The 23,618-nt window shown below is 36.2% G+C and overlaps 1 protein-coding gene across 8 annotated transcripts in view; it reads right to left on the bottom strand.

The window, feature by feature from the left end:
* TENM3 (teneurin transmembrane protein 3) overlaps window positions 1–23,618 on the bottom strand; it is a 1,346,134-nt gene that overhangs the window by 900,870 nt on the left and 421,646 nt on the right. For all 8 annotated transcript variants that reach the window (XM_009207910.4, XM_009207907.4, XM_009207902.4 and 5 more), the window contains exon 3: window positions 20,800–20,880. The gene's annotated coding sequence lies outside the window, so the exon portion shown is untranslated. The remainder of the gene's footprint in view (window positions 1–20,799; window positions 20,881–23,618) is intronic.

A 23,618-nucleotide genomic window follows, 5' to 3' on the forward strand; every position in this document is an offset into this window, starting at 1 on the left:
TCCATAATCACATGAGCCTATTCCTCTAAGTCTCTCTGTCTCTCTCCACACACACACACACACACACACACACACACACACACACACACAGGTGTATATATATATGTGTGTATAATACATATATTTCTATTGGTTATGTTTCTCTAGAAAACGCTGACTAATACAGATAGTGAATTTAATCTGATATGAATTTGTTCTTTTCATGGGCTTTCTAAACATTTACTTACAAGCCTAGGGTCTATCAGAGTGCAGGTTGGGAAATGACAAACTAAAATTGAGCTTGGTCAGGCACAGTGGCTCATGCCTGTAACCCCAGCACTTTGGGAGGCTGAAGCGGGTGGATCTCTTGCGGTCAGGAGTTCAAGACCAGCATGGCCAACATGGAGAAACCCCCAGCTCTACTAAAAATACAAAAATTAGCCTGGCGTGGTGGCGGGCACCTGTAATTCCAGCTACTTGTGGGGCTGAGGCACGAGAATCGCTTAAACCCGGGAGGCAGAGGTTGCAGTGAGCTGAGATCACTCCACCGCACTCCAGCCTGGGCAACAGAGCGAGACTCTGTTTCAAAAAATAAAACAATAAAATAGAATAGAATTGAATAAAATAAAATAAAATAAAATTGAGCCTCATATGGGAAGTTGTTTAGGATTATTGTGTATGATTTTTATTGCTTGCGTTTTTTTCATGTGTACATATATAGTGCATATATTATAGGCATGAAATAGCTAAAAGTTGAATCCTTGAGGTCCTTCAATCGAGGGAATATGCTTGATAGTTTAAAGGAGGAATTCAAGATTTTTGTATCGTAAAGGCTGTTCTAGGTGGTTCCCCATTTTGAAGCTGCATCTCATCTTTAAAAAGCCAGGGGATATAAAACTATCCCGTGTATCCTGGAGTCCGAGAGGCTGATCCGAGAGTGCAGAAGAGAGACGCTGTTCTCAGAGATGAAGCGCTCAACTTAAAATTTTGTAGTGAAGAATGTCAGAAGAAGGCAATTGCCCTTGGAAATACGTTAAGCAGTTGTGGTTGCAGCCAGGATTTAAAGCATGATTCAAGGGAACATTCATTCCAGTGAAGATTGGATAGAGAGGCACGGAGAAAGAAAGAGAATGAAGAGAACTCAATGGGAAAAAGGACCAGAATAGTCCTGGAGCCACCTACTAATAGATTAAAGCTATCACTAATTTCCTAATAAAGAGAAATTGGAAATAGTCATTATAAATCTAATGTATTTTGTCAAGTCTATCATTAATCTTACATTAACAGTCTAGTAAATACATTTAGTTATTAATGCATGCACTGTAAAATATCCTTTTTTTTTTTTTAATCACACAAGTACATGTAAAGGTAGCCATTTAATTTGGGAAGATCCGACCAGTAACTAAAGCTTAGAATCTGGGGTTCAGAAAGGACATTTTTTCCCTAGTGTTTCAACTGCCCATTATAATCGGTCTGTTAGACTGGCACTTAGGGGAAATAAGGTGAGCAGGAAGAAAAACTTTTTAAAGTACACTGTAGAAGAACTCATGAAATCAAACAGGAATGTATTTAAAGTATTTGCTGGGTTCTTACGAGCCAAGTTTCGTCAAGGTAGCTATTTTCTTCAACTTCCAGATTTTATTTATGTTGGCTCAACGGAAAACTTTCCTCATGGTAAAGGACATTCAAGCAGGTGTCAGGCACTAGGAATAATGTCAGGTATTCATTACCCAATTTAGAAATATCACTGAATTAAAACTGAATTAAACTGAATTAAAACTGATCATTAACCCAAAGTTTATTAGCAAGGTGTAATATCAAAATTAAACCAGTAACAATGTAAGATTTTTAAACCAAATTTTAAAAATTTCTTTTAAGTGTTAGTTTGAATATGAAATGAAGGCATGTGAAGTTAGAAACAAACCTAAGAGATTTTTCTTAAGGATGGTAATGTATAGCTGAATATTAAGTACATGTGCATGACATACTTGATTTGTATCATATATAAATTAGATATATAGAATACATATAAATTATTAACACTGGGTGAAATAGAGAATCCAGAGAAAATGCCAAGAATCTATGTGATTTAAACGTATTTAATTAATGATTTTCATGTATTGAACAAATGTTGATCTCAAAAGTTTGCTTCAAAATTAAAATACATTTGTAGTTCATTTAATATCTAGTTACTTTCAAAATTTTTAGCAAAACTTAATGAAGAAAAAGTTGTAGAGGCCAGGCACAGTGGCTCTCTCATGCCTGTAATCCCAGCGCTTTCAGAGGTTGAGGTGGGCAGATCACTTGAGGTCGGGAATTCAAGGCCAGCCTGACCAATATGGTGAAACCCCATGTCTACTGAAAATACAAAAGTTAGCTGGGCGTGGTGGTGCGCGCCTGTAGTCTCAGCTACTCAGGAGGCTGAGGAGAGAGAATTGTTTGAACCCAGAAGGCGGAGGTTGCAGTGAGTGGAGATCACACCACTGCACTCCAGCCTGAGTGATGGAGGAGACCCTGTCTCAAAAAACAAACAAACAAACAAACAAACAAAAAATCAAGACAAACCACAGCAAAAAAACTTGTAGGAGAAAATGCCACCAGATCTTTTTCCAGCAGGTTGATCTACCTATTGAAATGTTCATATAAGAGATGACTTGCCTAAAAACACATGTATGGGACTGCACTTTCAAATCCACATTTAGAAGATGAACTAGCTTTTAAAATTAAGTCTATTCTTTGAATGCTTTATCTCTAAGAATGGACCAGTGAAAATACGTCATATTATTTTGTTAACATGTTATGAGATATAGGTATACCTAATAGAAAGGTATCTCGTAAGTGGCATTTAATTTTTGAAATATTTAATTTTTGAACTGATAGTTTCAACTTAAGATGTTATTTGATATAAATCTTGATCCCTATGCATTATTTTTATATGAGTCAAATGAAACGACGTAGCTATGGGAGTGATTTTTTTTCATGCTCGAGTAGAGGTTGTGTTGTTTAAATTCTAGTCAATGGTCTTAAAATCTTGAATCTCAACCAGGCGCGACGGTTCATGCCTGTAATTCAAGCACTTTGGGAGGTCGAGGCAGGTGGATCATGAGGTCAAGAGATCAAAACCATCCTGGCCAACATGGTGAAACCTTGTCTCTACTGAAAGTATAAAAATTAGCGGGGTATGGTGGTGCATGCCTGTAGTCCCAGCCACTCGGGAGACTGAGGCAAGAGAATCACTTGAACCCGGGATGGGGAGGTTGCAGTGAGCTGACATCTGTCACTTCACTCCAGCCTGGTGATGGAGCTAGACTCTCTCTCAAAACAAACAAACAAACAAACAAACAAACAAACTTGAATCTCTTCAAAGTTTTTGAACTTTGTAGAGTTTTTGCTTAGGCTGTGGGACTGACCAAGAAGTTTTCAATGATTGCTAGTGGGCATTCTCAGGAAGCAAGTAGCTGCTCAGGACAAGGGGAAAAAAGATGCAACTTGTAATGCTTATACATTATACAAAAAGCAATGTGAAAATATTTGACAATTATATTGATCAATGAAGAAAATTAAGAAATATTTCACATGATGCCCCTTTGATACCAAGATCTAGAAAGTTTGTAATTTGTTAAACGAAGAAACAACAATAAGATTTTTATAAAAATTTTTATACGGATTAAGAAAACATTTTCCATAGGGAAAATCGCTTTCAATGAAAGTCTCAAATCAAACCATAATAGATAAAGGAAAAGTATCAAAGGAAAACCTTGAGGTCAGCAAAGTAACTGAGACAATGGTTTGATTGTAGGACTATTTAAGAGATAGGCAGATGTTATTTTAGATTATTTTGCTAGTATTTTGACAACTCAAGGAACAGGGAAAAGATCTAAAGGCTGAAAAGATTAGATTATGTTTTTCAAAAGAAAGGGATAAAATTGAATATTATCCAGCCATCGAAAGAGATAAAATTCTGATACATGCTACAACACGGATGAACCTGAAAGCATTATGCTGTTAAATAAGCCAGACGCAAAAGGACAAATACTGTATTATCCCACTTTATATGAGGTACATAGAATGGAGAAATTCACAGAGACAGAAAGTAGAATAGAGGTTACTCAGGGCTGTGGACAGTGAGAATGGGAAGTTAGTGTTTAACGGCCACAGTTTCTACCTGGGATGATGAAAATGTTAAGGAAATAATGGTGATATTTACACAACATTGTGAATGTACTTAATGTCACTGAATTTTATACTTAAAATGGTTAAAATAATAAATTTTACATTATATAGATTTATTCTAATAAAAATTAAAGTTAGAAAAATTTCAGAAATAAAGGGGAAATTCTTAGTAATTCAAGTCAGTTTAGCATGCGTTATTCCTAGATATTCAAGACAGGAGATCTTGAACTATCCAGGCTAGCCACATAAACTGGTTATCTGGGATGGAAAGTTCTATGTGATGTCCAATTGCCGGATAAACTTATCAGTATGCCATGAAAAAACTATCACTTCATCTAGAGCTCCGTGTAAATAATGAGAATTGTTCCACAGGGTTTTTTCCGGGAAACGCAACTATTTAATGTATTTATCAAGACGTGTTGCTTCCCGAGGGAGCAGGATGCAGCCTCCCATTCATGAATGGGGACCTTGAACTGAACACACTTCCATTTCTTTCTTCTGGTGATCAGAAAGCTCAAACAAAACATGATGTTCAGCAACCAGACTCATCTTAGGGTTGGCATATTTCTATTCTCCTTGTCCCTGCCGTTAATCTTCTATTTCTATTTATAGTTTATTATTTCACTGTGGGATGTAAAAATTGTATATTGTGGTGGCTCACGCCTGGAATCCCAGCACTTTGGGAGGCTGAGGCAGGCGGATCACGAGGTCAGGAGATCGAGACCATCCTGGCTAACACAGTGAAACCCCACCTCTACTAAAAATACAAAAAATTAGCCTGGTGTTTTGGTGGGTGCCTGTAGCCCCAGCTACTCAGGAGGCTGAGGCAGGAGAATGGCGTGAACCCAGGAGGCAGAGCTTGCAATGAGCCCAGATCTTGCCACTGCACTCCAGCCCAGGCAACAGAGCGAGATCCCTTCTCACAGAAAAAAAAAAATTGTATATTGCCTCCAATTCTTTGTGAAAAGAGGTGGGTTGTAAATACATAACAACATAAAAATAGTTGGATCAGTGACATTGTATCTAGTACTATGGGTATCCTCACTAAGTTTGCAAAGCATGGCTAGCATGTGTGATTTGAATGAGTTGGTGGACCTCTCTTCAATTCGACTAAACACACACACGTGTGCACCCACACAGCTTCTTAGCACAATGCTTTGGTATTAGTTCCTTGGTCTCTCCTCTTGGGGAGTTTACAATTTGGTCAGAGAAATAAGCTTTTTTACCCATCATTTGAATTGTTAGATGAACTAAACCAGCTATTAAAGAAGCAAAAAAAAAAAAAAAAGATTGATTGCAAAAAAAGATAATATTTAATAAGCGCAACTGCTTCTGAAAACAAAATGAAACACAAAACATGCCATTACTTTGAATGCGGACAATCTGCAGGAATATATATATAATAAAAAAATTAAAATTATAATTGAAAAATTGTTCTATCCAGGGTGGGCCGCTGCTAATTTGACGTTGCTGGTTGTTTTGAAATCACTGCTTACTCTGTTGGCTTGTTTCTCTTAATCAGACCTTTTGAGACCTTAATCTGATGATTATAAGTCATTACTTCTATGTTTGTGACTACAGGTTACATCTCCCATTTCCAGTGTTCAAAAGGCAATCCACTGGACCAATTTAGAAGAAAGTGTTGAACTACATGAGTGGACTGTGGAATTATCACTGAAGCCCTTTCTAGCAGTCAAAGCCTAGAATTAATTATATGGAAATACAAAGTTTAGAATTAGAGGAGACCTTAGGAGTAATTGGTTTTTATCCTCTGATTTGATAAAGAAGGTCTTCAATGCCCGGTGTCTGAAGTCTAACTAGTGAGGGACAAAGTCAGGGTTAAAAACCCAGCTCTTCTGTTTTCCCAGCTGAACTATGATGTACTTGAGAATGGACACCCCTGTATATCAGTCTTCACCCCTAATTCCGAGAAGTGGGCCTATGTGGCAGACTGTGCAGGCCCCAGTGCTAAGAACAGTTCTCTCTTCTGGAACACTGAAATGGAAGTTCCAACACTGAGAAAATAAAGGCTCACTCATTTCTCATTTAACATTTCCTTCTTGCAGAAGCCCACGAGTACACAAAGTGATGAGGAACAAACGTAATGAATGAATTCCCAGCTCCCGTGTAGAGGAATAATTAATCCATTTGCTTCTCATTTTGATCTGCATCTCCCTTAAAATGTATTAGTAGAGTCGAGCAGATGCCCTCTACAGAGGGTTTTCCTCATAATGAAGTCACAGCCCAGAGAGCCAGGGTCTTGCAGCCGAACTCTGCAGGCAAACGGGGGGACTGCGGAAGCCCTTGAAAACATATGTTCTTTTTACTAAAACCTTGACCTTCCAGAATTAACTCGAAATTACACTCAGTATTTCCACCCTGCAGTGTTTGACTTTCTGAACGGTGTGCATATTTTTCTCTCAATCAAAAATATACAAAATCACAGAAGTTGCATGAATGTGAGGAATAATGCAGAAGATAATTCTAATTGAGAAAACTGTCATTAAAAGTTTGAAACTAAAAAGTAGGCTATTTTTATGGCCTAGTTGCCCAGTAAGGAGATAAATGTATCAATTGTTTAGCTTACATGTTACAATTTTTGCAACCATTTCATTCGGCTGTGAATGTTAGAAAACCCAGGCAACCGAAGGGTTAATATCTGGCATTTTTTGTTTTTGGAATTGTCTCTGTCATAGTTCTGTAAGTCTCCGGGAAACATACTCAGCCCCACTCATATTTCATTGACTTGTGACAGTTTTAATATGTGCTACTAATGCTAATAAAAGTAAAGCAAAATAAGCCAAGGGGGTCAAAAACAAAGATCAATTTCAAGATCTCAAATATATTTCAGGACCTGGAATAATGCTTTGTACATAATATGTGGTCAACAAATACTACTCCTTTCTTTCTAACATCAAATATCACTTTTTTCTGATATTTGAAGACAGACGAACATTTGAAGACATGAATAAATATACTCATGTTCATTCTGTCTTCTGAACTACTTATTTTAACCTATTCTCCTTAACTTCCTTTTTTCTTTAACTTGTCCCTGTGAATTACTTTCACTGAGTTTCTTTCTTCTTATTGATGCTAGGTTTAGAAAATTGGTGAGAAGTAACATGACTGATTGACTCATCATACTTGCCTCTAAATGATTTTTCAATCTCCATTCCTGAAGAGTATCCTAAATTGTGCTATTCTTGTAATCAGATGGTTGGGGAATAAATCTTCCAGGGAATGTGGAGTCGAAGTAGAGCTGAGTTATCCCTAAATGGAGAGAGTGGTGGAGGTCGGGGGTAGACTTTCATGCCTGGGATTTCCCCCAGAATTCTAGCTTCAAGTCTAAGGCTATTTTATAATATATTAGCTCAATGAGTTATTCTCATTACATACTCAAATGAACTTGGGCCAAATAACAGAATGATAAGCCAAAAATAAAACCCAAAACATGACTGTTATGTTTCAGGAACAGAAGAACTGATCTGACTTCTATTAGAGACACCGGGTCTGGCACTGGAAGTTGGTCAAAGGAGGAGCCCTGCACATATGGTTTGTAGATTTTATTGATTTTGTCACAAGGAGAAGGGCTTGTCATTTGCCAGGCGAACTGGAACTCCTTTGTGAATTTACATGAATTTTTAACTAAAGTAAGGGTCTATATATTTTTTTCTCATCTGTTTTCAAAGGATGGGAGAGATAGAGCTTACCAAATAATTTTTTTTTTAGCACCTACTAAAATGCCAGGGACTACTGTAGTTGTTGACAATTTTCTGGCATTCTATGACCTTGTCACTATCACCATATTCACTACTTTTACTATGTAACTAAAAATTGGGTAATAAACTTGAATACAATAAGTTGTCACTATGTTTTAACAATATATATCAGTCAAAATGATAAACTGATGAAATGATAATCACACTTTAATTCCCCTATGTCTTTTATTTTTCTAAACCTTTTTCTGTATCAACTTTTAATGGTTAACATTCATACATTTATTTGTTAATTAACATTTGCATATTTATTATTTGCATGTGTTATCGATATTTACATATTTGTTGATATTTGCATATGTAAATATTTAAACACTTTTCCTATCAATTAATCTACTATATATTTCTAAGAAGCCAGGAGTATCATTTTTGTTTTATAAATCAATAAGACCACAATCATCTGTGTAGGTTATCACTGGATATCAAACTTGCTAACTTCCTTAGTTAGAAAGGAGAGAAGGAGTAGAGGAAGGTGCCTTTGGCTGGGATAGGTCAGGAATCAACATGAGGCAGAGTTTAACAACGTTTCAATTATGAAGTGAATGAATAATATTATGAAGTCTCATGAAAATTATAATAAATTATTTCAGAGAACAGGAAGGGCAATGCAAATGAAAATCCCATAATATTTATCCCATCCCCATTGCCTATGCAAGAGTTGAATTTTGGAAAATTAACTTCGACACACTAAAAAGAAGCTCACTTATTTTATTTTTAAAATCCAATCCGAACATGTTTCAAAAAAACACTTTTTTTTTCTTAACTTTGTATGTGCATGACGCTTGCAGGTGCTGATATTTGACAGATCACTTTGGACTGAGCAATCAACGAAGTGCCACAAGTGTGTCTACTAATTTTATGAGAGGGAGCAAGAGTTCAGGGTCTCTTCTAAATATCACAGAAGTCACATCTGGGGCTTCTCCATAGTGATCTCTAACGTTCTATGAGTTAGAGGGATACAAGATATTTTGAAGAAAATAAAATTTACCTCATTAACTATTGTTATTGCTATATACGAATTTTAAAAACCATGTCTTCTCAAATTTAAATGTGACTGCAGATATTAAACGCTTTCCCATGAGACGAGATTACGAGCAGTGTCAGTAGCTGGGCACCTTGTTCTCTAAGTTGGTAACAATTTTCCTTCACTGCTTCTGTCAGTTCTACCTAGTTTTTAGTAGACTGTATCTATTGCCGGGAGAAATGAGAAATTTCCAAGGCTCAAATTCAGTGAAGAAGGTCATTGAAGACATTTTAAATGTGGTTGGAGGTAATTTCTTCCACTGAAAACTCCTCAGAGAATTTCTTTTTTCCATCTTCCTTCCTTCCTCCCTCCCTCTCTCTACTTTATCTCCCTCCTCCCACTTTCTTTCTTTTTGCCTGTGCAGTCCATTATACAAATGGTACTGAATATTATTCTTCTGAATTTATGGCACTTGACTCTGTTGATTTCTGCAGGTTGACTCATATATTTCTGCGCGTGGACTTGTCAGATAGGAACAGTCTCGCTCTTCTACGCCAGAGAGATATTTACTGGGATAACACACACAGTATCAAGGAGCTGCCAATGTGGCAATCCCACTTGCATCTGAAACTACGTGAGGAGTTGATTCGTAACTGTGAAACGAGAATAGACTAGAACTCTACCTTTCCACTAGATGAGAAATGCAGCCTGCCAAGGACAGAGGGAACACTGATTAGGTCATAGACCAATAGACAAAGAGCATTCATAATATAGAGAGATAGAGAGATAGATAGATAGATAGATAGATAGATAGATAGATAGATAGATAGATAGACAGACAGATAGAGAGATAGATAGATAGATAGATAGATAGATAGATAGATAGATAGATACAAAGATAAGTATGTAGGTAGGTAGGTAGGTAGACACACAGATAGGTAGATAGGTGGACACGTAGGTAGGCAGATGGATGGATGGATGCACGCATGCATGAAGGGATGGATGGATGGATAGATGATTTGATAGATGGATAGGTATATAGATGGATGGAAGGACTATGTATAAATAGATGAATGAATAGACACATGAGCCCTCATCTTATTAAGAAATAAATAAGGAAGACAACATATTATAAAATATTAGAAAAAAAGCTTATTTGGGACTACTTAAGGTAAACTCTCAGCATTTGCAAGTGTGGAAATAAAGAATCAACTACCAAAAACAATAAAGGTCATAACCAAAACAGCATCCCAGAGTAGACTGATGCACTACACTATGAAACGAAAGAGCAGAATAGGTTAATACACAGACATACATTTTGATTAGACCATAGACCAGACTATCCTTGATGGATCGCTAAGAACTTTCCCAATTCCGTTTCTCCCTCTTCTCTTTTCTCTTCCTTTTCCTGCCCCCCCTCATTTTCTTTCCTTCCCCCTCTATTTTTATATCAACCCAATTATACAATATGTTACCTATATACATACCTACCCAACCATTCACCCAAATATAATGATATGCAGCCTTGTATATAAGTTAAACACACAGCCAGATGTCCATCATTCTCAAACTAGGTTCAGTCATTTTCAGTGAATTCTTTCATGATCTTCATCAGAGCAGACAACTAGAATGTATGGAGCCTACCTAAAGACTGAACACTATGTCTGGTGCCTACCATAAATCCACCCAGTAAGTAACAGCCCTTATGTCAGGTGTCTCATTTCAAATTAGTACCACCACAACGTGCATCAGGAACCTTAAACATGTTTAGCAGGAATGACAGAAACAGCCATATGCCTACACTAGGCTCCTTCCTTTCCACACTACCACCAAACCCTGTCTTCAGTCTGGGCAATCCACATCCATCTAGAAGACTGCATTTTCCAGCCTCCATGCAGTAGATGCGGCTATTTGACAACCTCTTGGCCACTGGTGTATAAGCAAAGCAGCACGTGGTACCTCCTTAAGGCCTTCTTCAAGGAAGGGCTGGCACCCTTCTTTGTTCCTTCCTCTTGCTGTAGGCCTGGAAGAGAGATGTGATGACTAGAGCTCCAGGTGCTCTCTTAGACTTGATTCAATACCATAGGGTGGGTGGTTAAAGGGCTGGAAAGAAACCCCAGTGACATCATGGAGCTGCTGTGATGCTGGGGGGATTTGCCATAAGTGAGAAAAGCAATCCCTGTATGTTTAGGCCACAATTTTTTGGCAATCTCTTGATATGGATAAACATGAATGCTGACTCATAGAGGAGGTAAAGCTAAATATAATAAAAACTAAATAAAGTACTAATTAACAGAGTTTCTCTGCTTCTAATTTTTCAGTTAGTATGAAACAAAAGATAGCTATAAAAAAAGCATCTGCTGTAATTGGATTATTTTGTATCTTCCACCCTTATTTTTTATATCCAATCTAAGTTGCTTAGATTTAATAAAAAATATTGCATTTAAATTTGTCATTCAGTATGATTTTTGTCATGCATTGCTATTATGTATCACCTTTATTCAACTCAAATCCCGCTTCAGACATAAAGTCTTACAGGAAGAAAAAGTTGTTTCCCCTCTAAAATCCAACAGTACTTAAGCCACTCCTTTGACATGTACATTTTTATACATTTCACTAGATCACAAACTCCTGGAAGGCAAGACCTGTGGATGTTACACAGCTCACAGGCAAATGATTGATATACAATGGGTTTTAGGTAAGTATTTATTGATATTTGTGGTTATATATACATATATATCTTATATAAAATATACTTTCCAATAACTCTGAGAAACGATAAAATTGCTATTAATAATATAATTATTTCTTTATTTTTCTTTGACCAGTTTCCTTCACAGTTCTGATTATTTCCTAAAGGAGAAATATAAAGACCTAAAATATATGACCTTGCAAATCAAGGATAATAAAATCTATGAATATCTGAAATCCTAAAACTTTTAAATGCTATTAATAAAGACATCAAAATTCTGTTCAAAATACTTTGCATATCTAATGTTCTTAACAAAACATGCATTTCAAGCAGAAGTTTTAAGGGTTTTAAATCACAGATTTTCACAGCACTTCCTTCCGGCAGCTGATGAAAATTGGATAATATACAATCAGAACACTTTTTCTACACATTTTAAATTGATTGAAAAATAGAAACAGATTTAACATTCAAAAAAACACATTTGCAACCGTTATGTAAAAATGGCTTGATCTGATTTAGTAGATACTAGGTATAGAAACTTAGAGCTGACAGCATTCTTTGGGATGTTTTAAAACAGAGGAAACGTATTACAGCACCCAAGCTGCCATTCTCTCAAAATAAGTGCCTCTGACTAACAGCTTGAATCTTCTATAAGGTCTATCATAAAAGAAAACCTTCCACTTAATGAAAGGTGTTCCCCATATTTCACGGTAGGTACAAATCTGCCATTAAATAGGTTATAAATAGTTTCAAAATAAAAACATAAAAGTAATAAATTGGCAAACATGAGATATGTGGAAATACAACATATTTGCATAAGGTTTGAAAGTTCAACATTTATTACTGCCTCAATATGATATATAACTTGGAAATTGAAAAATAACTAGATAGCCATTCAAGTTGTCAGTCTGCATTAACTAGGTGTATATTCAAAGAAAATAAATAACAAACAAGAGTGTTTGTCTTATATCATGTTTACTAAGCTATCAAGGCATTGACTCCGTGGCCAGAAATATAGTCCAGAGGACATCGTACCTTTATAAAGAAGAGGAGGCATATTTATGGCCAAAGATACCACTTTTACTTTCAAATGCTGTTTTCCTGAAGTAATTCATTCTTTTCCAAAGGCAAGGAAATATGGGACAGTTTTCTCAGCATATTTTCTTTTTCTGTGGGATGTTTGGGCATATTCAAGTTATTATGTGTTTTTCATAAGGCCATATAATGATAGCTGAAATGTAAATCACTAAGCTTGTCAGAGGAACTGAGAACAGAAGCTCCAGAATTAAGAACTTCTCCCCTCAATAATACTTTAAGGCCTCTGCCCATTGGCACACTCGTACCAAGCCAAGGCTCTGAACGTAGAGTCCACGCAGGAAATTCCATCAACTATGGTGAGGAAGATCAATGTGTTGTCTTTTGACTTATTGAGAAGGAGAAATTTGTGAATAAATGGGATGTGTTTTTCCTACTGTAAGAAATTTTCTAATAAAAGTATGGTTTGTGTTGTGCAGTTTATTTCTCAAAGACACATTCTGACCACATTTAAAACCTATTTCAGAGTGTTAGAGAATGAAGAGGTAGGTTGTATGAAGTCTTACAAACTGGTTAAAAAAAAAAAAAAGTTCCTAAAGAAGAAACAACAACATTAAATTTGGAAAAGATAAACTGAATATGAAAAACTATTGACTAATGAAGGTAAATTTGGACTATAGGATTCTCTAACAAATCACTATTTATAAATAGGATAGCCAGGCCATTTATTACAAAAGTGAGGATAGTTTTGAGAGTGAAATTAATAATAGGCATTAACTGGGCCTACATTAGGCAAACAGGAGACATATCCGTCTTATTTATGAGAGATTGGTGGATATTTTATTTGGCTAGATTTGAAGATGATGAGATGTCCTTTTTTTACTCTACCAAAATGTGAACAGAGACTTGCTGCAATTATTTTGTCTATCATTTAAAAACATGACCAAACAGAAGCACTTCAACACATGGCCATGAAGGAATAACTGGCCCTGGATGTGTTCTCCCATCCTAAAGAACAATGAAACTGGACACAGTATATACAATAACTGTATGGAGGCGATGAACAACAGCCAGTGCAGGACGGATCTTTGAGAGAAGAGAAGCACATAAAGGAAACTCTATATTTGTCCTGGCTCCCTGCCTTGTGGCAGTTTCCAGATTGCATGCAAAGAAGTAGAGCCAAAGTAGAGCACTGTGTTAACATTAAACAGAGGAGGCGGAGATCAGCCACCAGGGCTGCTGTAGCATCTGGAACGTGCATGGTAGGGTACCAGAAAGGAGGGCGGTGCAGGGTAGGGATAGGAGAAAGGAGGAGAAGTCTGTATGGAGTCTCTCTGGGTCCTTGGCTAAGACTTGTGTTGTACAAATGGAGGGCAAGATTCCATGTGATCAAGCAGGCATTGGCTATTCTTTATGAGGCAGAGAGCTAATCTCTCTATCTCTTTTATCATGCAGGATGGAGAGAAGCTGAAGCCAACCCAGTCTGAGTGGTAAGAGCGAAAGAGAGACATTTTATAATAATAAAAGTCTTCATTGATTAGGAACTTAGAGCAAGCTCCAACAACAGGTATGTGTGTATGCACCTAATAACAGAGATTCAAAAATGTGTGAAGCGAATGTCGACAGAAGAAAAAAGGGAAATTGACAAAATCACACTAATACTTAGACATTTTTGACACTTCTTTCTCAGTATTTTGTAGAATAAGTAGATAAAAAATTGTTAGAATAAAGAAAATGTCAACCACATGATCAACCAGATTAAATAAATTGATACTTATAAAACACCATACTCAGCCAGGTGAGGTGGTTCACGCCCATAATCTCAGCACTTTGGGAGGGCGAGGCAGGTGGATCACCTGAGGTCAGTAGTTTGAGACAAGCCTGGCCAGCATGGAAAAACTCCATCTCTAATCAAAATATAAAAATTAGGCTGGGCTCAGTGGCTCACGCCTATAATCCCAGCACTTTGGGAGGACGAGGTGGGCAGATCACCAGGTCAGGATATTGAGACCAGTAAAACCCTGTCTCTACTAAAAATACAAAAAGTAGCTGGGCCTGGTGGTGCGCGCCTGTAGTCCCAGCTACTCTGGAGGCTGAGGTTGGAGAATCGCTTGAACCTGGGATGGGGAGGTTGCAGTGAGCTGAGATCGTGTCACTGCACTTCAGCCTGGGTGACAGAATGAGATGCCATCTCAAAACAAAACCAACCAACCAACCAACCAACCAACACAAAAACAAAAAACCACACACACACCATACTCAGTAACTTCGGAGAATACATTTCTTTCAAATGCACTTAAAACATTTGCCAAGATAGATCTTGTGCGATGCTGGGCTATAAAATAGAATGTCTCAATAAATTTCCAAAGACAGAAACCTCACAGAGTACCTCTCCAATGACAGTGGAATTCAATTACATATTAATAAGAATAGGAGATATAGAAAATCCCCAAATATTTGGAAATAAAACAACATGCCTCGAAATAATGCATAACGAAATAATAAATCATAAGAGAAATTAGAAGATATTTTGAGTTAAATGATGATAAAAACACCATGAATAAAAATTTATGGAATGCAGTTAAAGCAGAGATTCAAGGAAAATTTGTAGCATTAAAATACGTATATTAGGCTGGGCCCGGTGGCTCATGCCTGTAACCCCAGCACTCTGGGAGGCCGAGGAAGGCAGATCACCTGAGGTCAGGAGTTTGAGACCAGCCTCGCCAACATGGTGAAACCCCATCTCTACTAAAAATGCAAACATTAGCTGGGCGTGGTGGCATGCCTCTGTAATCTCAGCTACTCAGGAGACCGAGGCAGGAGAATCGCTTGAACCCAGGAGGTGGAGGCTGCAGTGAGCCGAGATTTTGCCACTGCACTCCAGCCTGGGCGACAAAGCGAGACTCCATCTGGGGAAAAACAAAACAAAACAAAAAAACCCTTATATTAGAAGAGAAGTAAGACTTAAAGCTAATAATTTTAATTACCTCCTAAGTATCTGGAAAAAGAAGATCACATAAGAATCAAAGTAAGAAAATGAAAGGAAATAGTAAAAATAAGGGAATTAAGGTAATTAATTAAGAAAAAATAAAGAAAGTCAACAAATCCAAACGTTGACACTATGTGTTTTTTATAAGGCCAGGTGGTGAGAGCTGAAATGTAAATGAGTAAGTTTGTTAGAGGAGCTGAGAAGAAAGGCTCCAGAAGTAAGAACGGGTCTGAACTCCTCCTCCCAGTATCACCTCAATGCCTCTGTCCATTCTCAGACTGGCACCAAGGCTAATAAAACTAATGGACCCAGCAAGACTGATCAAGAAAGAAATCTGAAAATACAAATAATCCATATCAAAAATGAAAGAGGGAACATAATCACAATTCATAGAGACATTCAAAGGATAATAAACAAATAAGAACATTTGTGTAAATACACTTTACAACTTAAATAAAATAAGTATATTGAATGACACTGTTTGTCACATCGACACATAGAGGGGAACTACACACACCGGGGCCTATCAGAAGGCAGAGGGTGGGAGGAGGGGGAGGATCAGGAAAAATAACTAATGGATACTGGGCTTAATACCTGGGTGATGAAATAATCTGTACAACAAACCCTCATGACACAAGTTTATCTATGTAACAAACCTGCACATGTGTCCCTGAACTTAAAATAAAAGTTAAAAAAAAAAGTAAAACCCTATAAATATTAACACAAAAAGCAGAAAACCTGAATAACTTTATATCTACATAAATATTATATATATATACACACACATATATTTAAATTGCAATTAAAAAGCTCCCCACCAAGATAACTCTAAGCCTACATGGATGCTCTGGTGAGTTTCTATAAAAATTTTATGAAACATATAAATCTACACAAATTATTTAAGAAAACACAAAAGGAAGAAATATTTAAATACCTTCCAACTCATTTAATGAGACCAACAGCATCTTGGTAATAAAACCTGACAAAAATATTTCAAGAAAATATAGAAACCAGTATGTCTCCTGAATATAGACATAAATAAGTTTTAACAAAACACTCTCAAGTCAGATCTAGGATTACATAAAATAACCATACATCATGAGCAAATGAGGATTTTATCCCAGGAATGCAAGATGGACTTAGCACTTAAAAAAATCAATTTAATTCACCAAATTATCAGAAAAGGAAGAAAGACCATATAATCATTTCAATGTAGGCAGGAAGGAAAGCTTTTGACAAAACTGAACACCCCTTCGTTATAAAACGCACTTAACAAAGTAGGAATAAAAAGGAACCTCCTTAGTCTGAGAAAACATCTATGAAAAGCCTGAAGTTAACATCATACTTAATAACAAAATATTGAACATTTTTTCTTCTCCTGAGGTCAGAAATGAGGCATATTGTTCTCACCACTTCTATTCAACATCGTACGGAGAGTCTGAGATAGGACAATAAGTAAAGGGAAAGACATAAAAGGCATAAAGTTTGGAAAAGATGAAGTCAAACTCTTTATTCAAAGACAAAATGACCGTTTACATAAAAATTCAAAAGAATCTATAAAAAAAACCTACTAGAGAGTTCTAAACTAAAAAATACAAAATATTTAAAAAGATCTAAATAAAAGGAGAGAGTTACCATATTCATGGATTAGAAGACTCAAAATCATTAAAATAGTCATTTTTCTTCAAATTGAACTAGAGATTCAATGCAATGTCAATCAAAATCTCAACAAGCTCTTTTGTAGAAAATGACTAGTTGATTCTAAGCTATATATGGAATTGTAAAAGATCTAAAATGGCTAGAAAAATTCATGAAAAAGAAGAATAAAATTTAGGACTTATATCACCTGATTTCAAGACTACAATGTTCTTAGTGTGGTATTGATATAGGGATAATAGAATAGATCAATAAAATCAAATAAACAGTTCAGAAATAGACACATATGACCCATTAACTTTCACCAAAATTCCAAAGCTATTCAATTTGAAGTTTTTTTTTTTTTTTTTTTTTTTTTTGCTGAATTGAAATAATTGTGTGAACATATAAAAACAAATGCATCTCAACCCCTACTTCACACTATGCATAAAAACTAATTCAAGATCACAGACCCAATTGCATCAAAACTATAAGGATTTTCAAACCTGGTATTGGCAAATATTTTTTAGAGAGGATACAGAAAGCACCAAGAATAAAAATATTGATCAATGTCATCAAAATTTTTAAAAGCCTATTTATCATAAGACATTGTTAAGAAATAAGGTAAGTCATTAACTGAATGAAAATATTCATAATACATCTGACATAATACATCTGACAAAGGTCTACCCAAAAGATATTTTAAAGACAAATATCCGAAAAGCAAATACCTGAATACCCAAAAGATATTTTAAAAGCAAGTCAGACAAGCATATCTAATGGGCAAAGGACTCAAATAGACACTCCAAAAAAGGCAGACTCATGAATGGCTAATAAGCACATGAAAATATGCATCATTAGTCATGAGGATAATGTAAATTTAAAGCCACAGTGAGATCACAAGAAAGCTAAAACCAAGAAGAATAATAACACCAGTTGTTATTTGGGACAAATGGAACTCTCATACATTTCTGGTGAGAGTGTAAAATGGGACAAAGGCTTGAAAATACTGCTAGACAGTGTGTCAAAAGCTAACCAGAAATTTTACTCCTTGGTCTTATCCCAAGAGAAATGAACACATATGTCCACAGAAAGACTTTCACAAAAATGTTCATGACAGCTTGATTCATAGTATCTAAAACTTGGAAATAACCCAAAGGTACAGGAGGCGAATGATTAAAAAGTTGTGGCATATTAATCAATGAAATACTATTCAAGAGTAAAAAATACATGTATGACTACTGTCATACTCAACAACAGGTTTGGAACTGAAAAACATCACGTTGAACGAAAGAAGCCCGAAGCAGAAAGGCACACGTTGTATGATTCCCTTTCAAAGAAGGTTAAGGGTAGGTAAAACCAACCTTCATGACAGACAGAACACTGGTTGTTTATTGGTGGTGTTTAAGTAGAATTGACCTTGTCTTTATTACAGAAAAAAACTCCTTGTTTTTCACATTAATAGCCCAATGGAATATTTCCATGTGTCTACTTCCGTAATTTCCAACATGTTTTTAAGTTGTGATACTGTCAAATTGTGCATTTTAATGTCAATTTTATTACTTTTATTACTTTTTGAGCATTGTTGTGATATTGTATTTACTTTCTCCTAATTTAGACACAAATCCCATTATGCAGTGACTAGGTCATCTCTCTGTTCTGAAGAATATCAAGCAAATTCTCAGTGCACTCCGTAAATGTTAAGCTTATAAAAATCTCTACATCTCAAGGTCTTGGTTTAAAAAATTTAAATTTTTAATTTTTGTGGGTACCTAGTAGTTGTATATATTTATGGGTGGTTACATGCGATGTTTAGATGCTGGCAGGAATGTGGAAAACATCATGGAGAAGGGGATATCCATCCCCTCCCCTCAGCATTTATCCTTTATAGGACAAACAATTCAATTACTGAATACCAATTTTAACTTTGCAGCTGACTAACTGCTTTATAACATGCATAACCTTAAAATAATTAGAAGCCTCCTAGATCAATTTCAACAAAACTGAGTAGGAATTATTACTTTAAATCCTTTTCTTTTATACATGATTTACATAATGAAAGATAAATACATGTTTAAGAATATGTAAGGTGACATAGGTATATAGAGGACTGCAAATCCCTCTAAACTGAAGTGTTTCCTGAAATTTAAGAGCAAAGTCAAGAAGTTCTTCTGGGTAACAGGGAATTAATATATAATAGGTAAGATGAGATAAAATATCACACTGTGATTTGCAGATTAATAATGACACTAAATGTAAAGAAATGGTTTAGATGACACATTATTTTTACGAAAGGAACCAGATACCCTAAAATATAAACTAATAATGTAGGATTAGAACCCTAACATTTCAAAATAGTATAAGAAAATTGGTCAGCAACAGTTTTTTTTGGAAGTTTAGGATAGGTAGAAATCCTAATATTAAGTGGAACATTCAAAGTGTTAGGATTTAATTGCTATTTTTTAGGAAGAGGCCTAAAAATTAGCAGGAATCAGGAGGCTGTTGGGAAGGCCTTCTCTGGAATAAATAACTAGAAATGCATTTATCTTTCTTGAAATAAAGAAATGTGATCCTATTTTGTCATTTATTATGCTAAATACAATAAAGTCTTTAAGAAACGTGTCATTAAGCTGTTCACCGATCTACTTCTCTCTTCTTGGTTGCTTTGAGAAACCATGCAAAATCTTCATCCCATATTAATTACCAATTTAATCAGTCAATGCTAAAAGAAAATCTTTTGCTTTAATTATAAAAGGCAGTTGCTGTAAACATTTGACGTGACGAATACCTTTGCTGATCTTGGGCAAGTTGTAATTTATTAAGCACAAATATGAGAACAACACAAGTAGAGGCTTAATCAGCAGTGACCCTCGATTAAAACAGGTGATGTTTGCTGGGGTTTAGAATAATGGTGAGATAATGCCAATTAGTTGTCAAATCATCTGGCAAAACAGCTGTTACATAAATAGAAGATCAGTTGGGTTTCTCGTTTATTTTCCCAATTTTGTCTTTTTAAAGTCATTCAAAAAGATAGTTCCTCTGTTTATATAACATTTAAAAGCAGGGGAAATAAATTTGCAGTGTTAGAAGTCATGATCCTGGTTAGCCATGCTGGGGTGAGGGAAGGGAGGTGGGAGGGGGTGTGACTAGAAGGGGCTCGGGGCTGGAGATACCTTTTGGCGTGTGGAGAATATGCTGTTTGTTAACCGGGTCCTGGTTAAGGGATGCGCTCCCTTTGTAAAAATCCAACAAGCTGTGTGCTCATGGTTCCCACATTTTCTGCATGTATATTATGCTTCCAAAAAATTTCCCCTAAAATATAAACTATTTCCAGAAATATAGGGAATTACCTCAATATTGTGTCAAAACTGAAAGGTTTTATACAAATGTCTGAAAGAAATAAGTTTTCTTGAAAACTTTTCCTCAATTCCCTCTATCTCCTAGAAAACATACCAGAACATCTACAATTTTTATTCAATAGGATTTTAAACAAAATGGAGGCATAAACATTAGCCTTGTGCTTACCATCAGATTTAGAAATGTATATGCTACTTACCAAAAAGGTGTGTTCTGTCTCACTTTTGTGGCAATTTGTTCATTAGAGTTGTCAAGCAGAGATATTGGCTGTGGTACAAGCCTGGAAAAACAGAACAAATAGAAAAATTGCTATCCTATAAAACATTACTTTTATCGTAAGAGTATATGTCACCTATTTCCTAATGTATTTTTCTGCAGAACTATAAAATGATAACTGGTTTGCTCTGTCATGTAACAAGCAATTACTATCTCTGCATATACCAGGTGATACGGGAGATGTGTAGCTGTCTATTGTAAAACGTTTTCTTCAAGGAAATTAAGCAAACAAAGACGTGTAATAAATATACCAAACTGGTGAGTATCATAAAGGATGTATAATCAAATGTAGTCGGGAGGCAGAAGAGGTGACTTCTAACTGGAAGACGTGGTGATTTTTGGAGGAGGTGGGGCCTAAATGGAGACTGGGGATAGGTATGGTCTTCAAGGTGGTGGGCAGGGCCTGGGACAGGAAGATTGAATGGGGAGCAGCCCATGTATGGGGGACAAAATGACCAAGTTACAGAGTTTGAACATAATGGAAATAGGAGGGGAAATTTGATGCGTTGCAGTTTGATTGAAGGAATTTTTCAGAGGGATTGGAACTGAGGTGAAACTGTGAGAACAGCGATTAAGTCACTTGTAATAATTTGGGTACTGTGCTAGGCCCAGAAATTCAGCAGTGAAATTAGAAGGATATGAGCCCAGGCCTCATGGAATTCCCAGCTTATGGAGACAAACTGATATAGTGGATTATAATAATGCATGATGAAAAGCAGAGGTTTACTGGGGGATCTGTAGCAGGGGAATCAGTGTGGTCCAAGGTTCAGAGATTTAAAACAAAACAAAACTTCAAGTCTCAGAAAAGTGATCATTAAGGCAATGAGGTTAGATGAGATTGCCAAGGGACAGTGTAGAATATAAAGGGGGTGGATATGGACAGACTCCCATCTAGGAGGGAGGAAGGAATCAGAGAAGAGGAAGGAGTCTCTGAAGACTGCGGCGTTAGGAAAGACAAGAGACGCAAGTTTTATGGAGGAGGCTGTGTTCAAACGCAGAATGCTTTAAAACTCAGGCAGGGTTAATACTGAGAAGTGGTTATTTGTCTTGTTTGTTGACTTGGATACATTAAAAAATGCTAATAAAAATTGTGGGGTGATGGAGCTGGCCTGATGTTCGGTTATTCTACACACACATCAGTGCTATTGTTCTCTTTTCTGAAAAGCAGCCTGTCTTAAACATCATGCAGTGATTCAGGACTTAGCCTGGCTAGGGTTCACAGATTAGAATAAATGACAAAAATAATCATTTCAAAAGCTATAAATTGTAAATATATAATCGCAGTGACTTCTCATTCTTTTACAACTACAGGATTTTTATTACTTGCAATTATATGCCAAAGAAACAAACCAAGGCAGTATCTAGATAAACTAAGTAACTGAGTGGAGGAGCAGTTGGTTTGGTTGTTCAGTCCATCCTAATTAGGAATTAGACACAACGGATCACCACACAGTTAACCAGGAGGATGTTAGAAACTTCTAGATTCACTGTGATTTTAGCCATAGCTTATAGTTAACAGCCTTGATTTCTTGAAAATTACAGAAGATAGAAATAGCACATTAATTTATGGAGAATAATTACTTAAGGGTGCTATTGAGTTTAGCCATGCAATCAAGATTATGGTTTCCAAATATCAAGTGAATTAAAATAGTCATTTACTGTTAACTTTTCCCTTGCAGAAACCATTTTCAGCTTTCAGGAATTTCACACCCCTTGCAAATATTTAGAAAAATAACTAAGATCTATGGATTTAAAGAAAATGAATATAGTATACAATTTAGAGCCATTCGTATTCTGTACAGGTTTATAAACAGTGATAACCAAACTGATTATTTAAAATGGACTTAAACTGACCAATTTTTCTGTTCATAGATAGACATTTTTCTATATTCTGAGATTTTTTTCCAATCAAGCCTCCTTAAATATATATTTGGGGGATTTTGATAAGAATCACAATACAAATGGAAGAAGAGTACAGTGACCAGATTTCTAAAGCTCTACAAACCTATGGACGAGTATCATTTCTGAAGATCAGAGGAAAAAAGTATCTATGATGAAAATAGACAGAGTGGAAAAAAATGGTTATTTCTGTCAGCGCTAAAAAGCTTAGAGAGTCACTGATTAAGGTCACTGCCAATTTTGTCAATGAGGAAAGTGCTTTAGCAAGCCTTCAACCCCTCATCTTTGCCATCCTCCGTGTAGGCATGAGGATGACGGTACTGTCAGCGTGTCCATGATCAAACACTAAGGGGATTCGGGGTCAACCAGACTAGAACTTTTTAGCAGAAAACTGAAGGTGTCTAAAACCAACTCCAAAGAATGCATTTTGTGTCTTCTGTCCCTTTGTCCCCTGAAGGGCCATCATCAGCAGCAGCAAGAAAAAGGAGAAGAAAGAAGAAAGGAAAAAATAGCTGTTAGCCATATTCACATTTGTTCTTGGCTTTTCTGGAAATAAAATGTAAAATCTCCAGGAACTAGCTTTCCTTTAAAGATTTATTAATACAATGACAACTGTTCACAACAGCTAGTAAGATCTAAATCCTGTGCTCTAAGCTAATATCCAGACAGTGTATTGGCAATCGACAGCCAGAACAGCTTGCCTTGTTACTCAGGTGAAGTTTATTAAACACTTTTTCTATCTGTAAGCTCCAAAGAACGGTGGAAGATGCTTGTAAATCGACTCCAGTAGTACCTGAATAATGTAACTGGAAATTAGAACAAGATAAGCAATAGTTATTTCAC

Source organism: Papio anubis, chromosome 3, assembly GCF_008728515.1.
Source record: "Papio anubis isolate 15944 chromosome 3, Panubis1.0, whole genome shotgun sequence".
NCBI classification, from domain to species: Eukaryota; Metazoa; Chordata; class Mammalia; order Primates; family Cercopithecidae; genus Papio; species Papio anubis.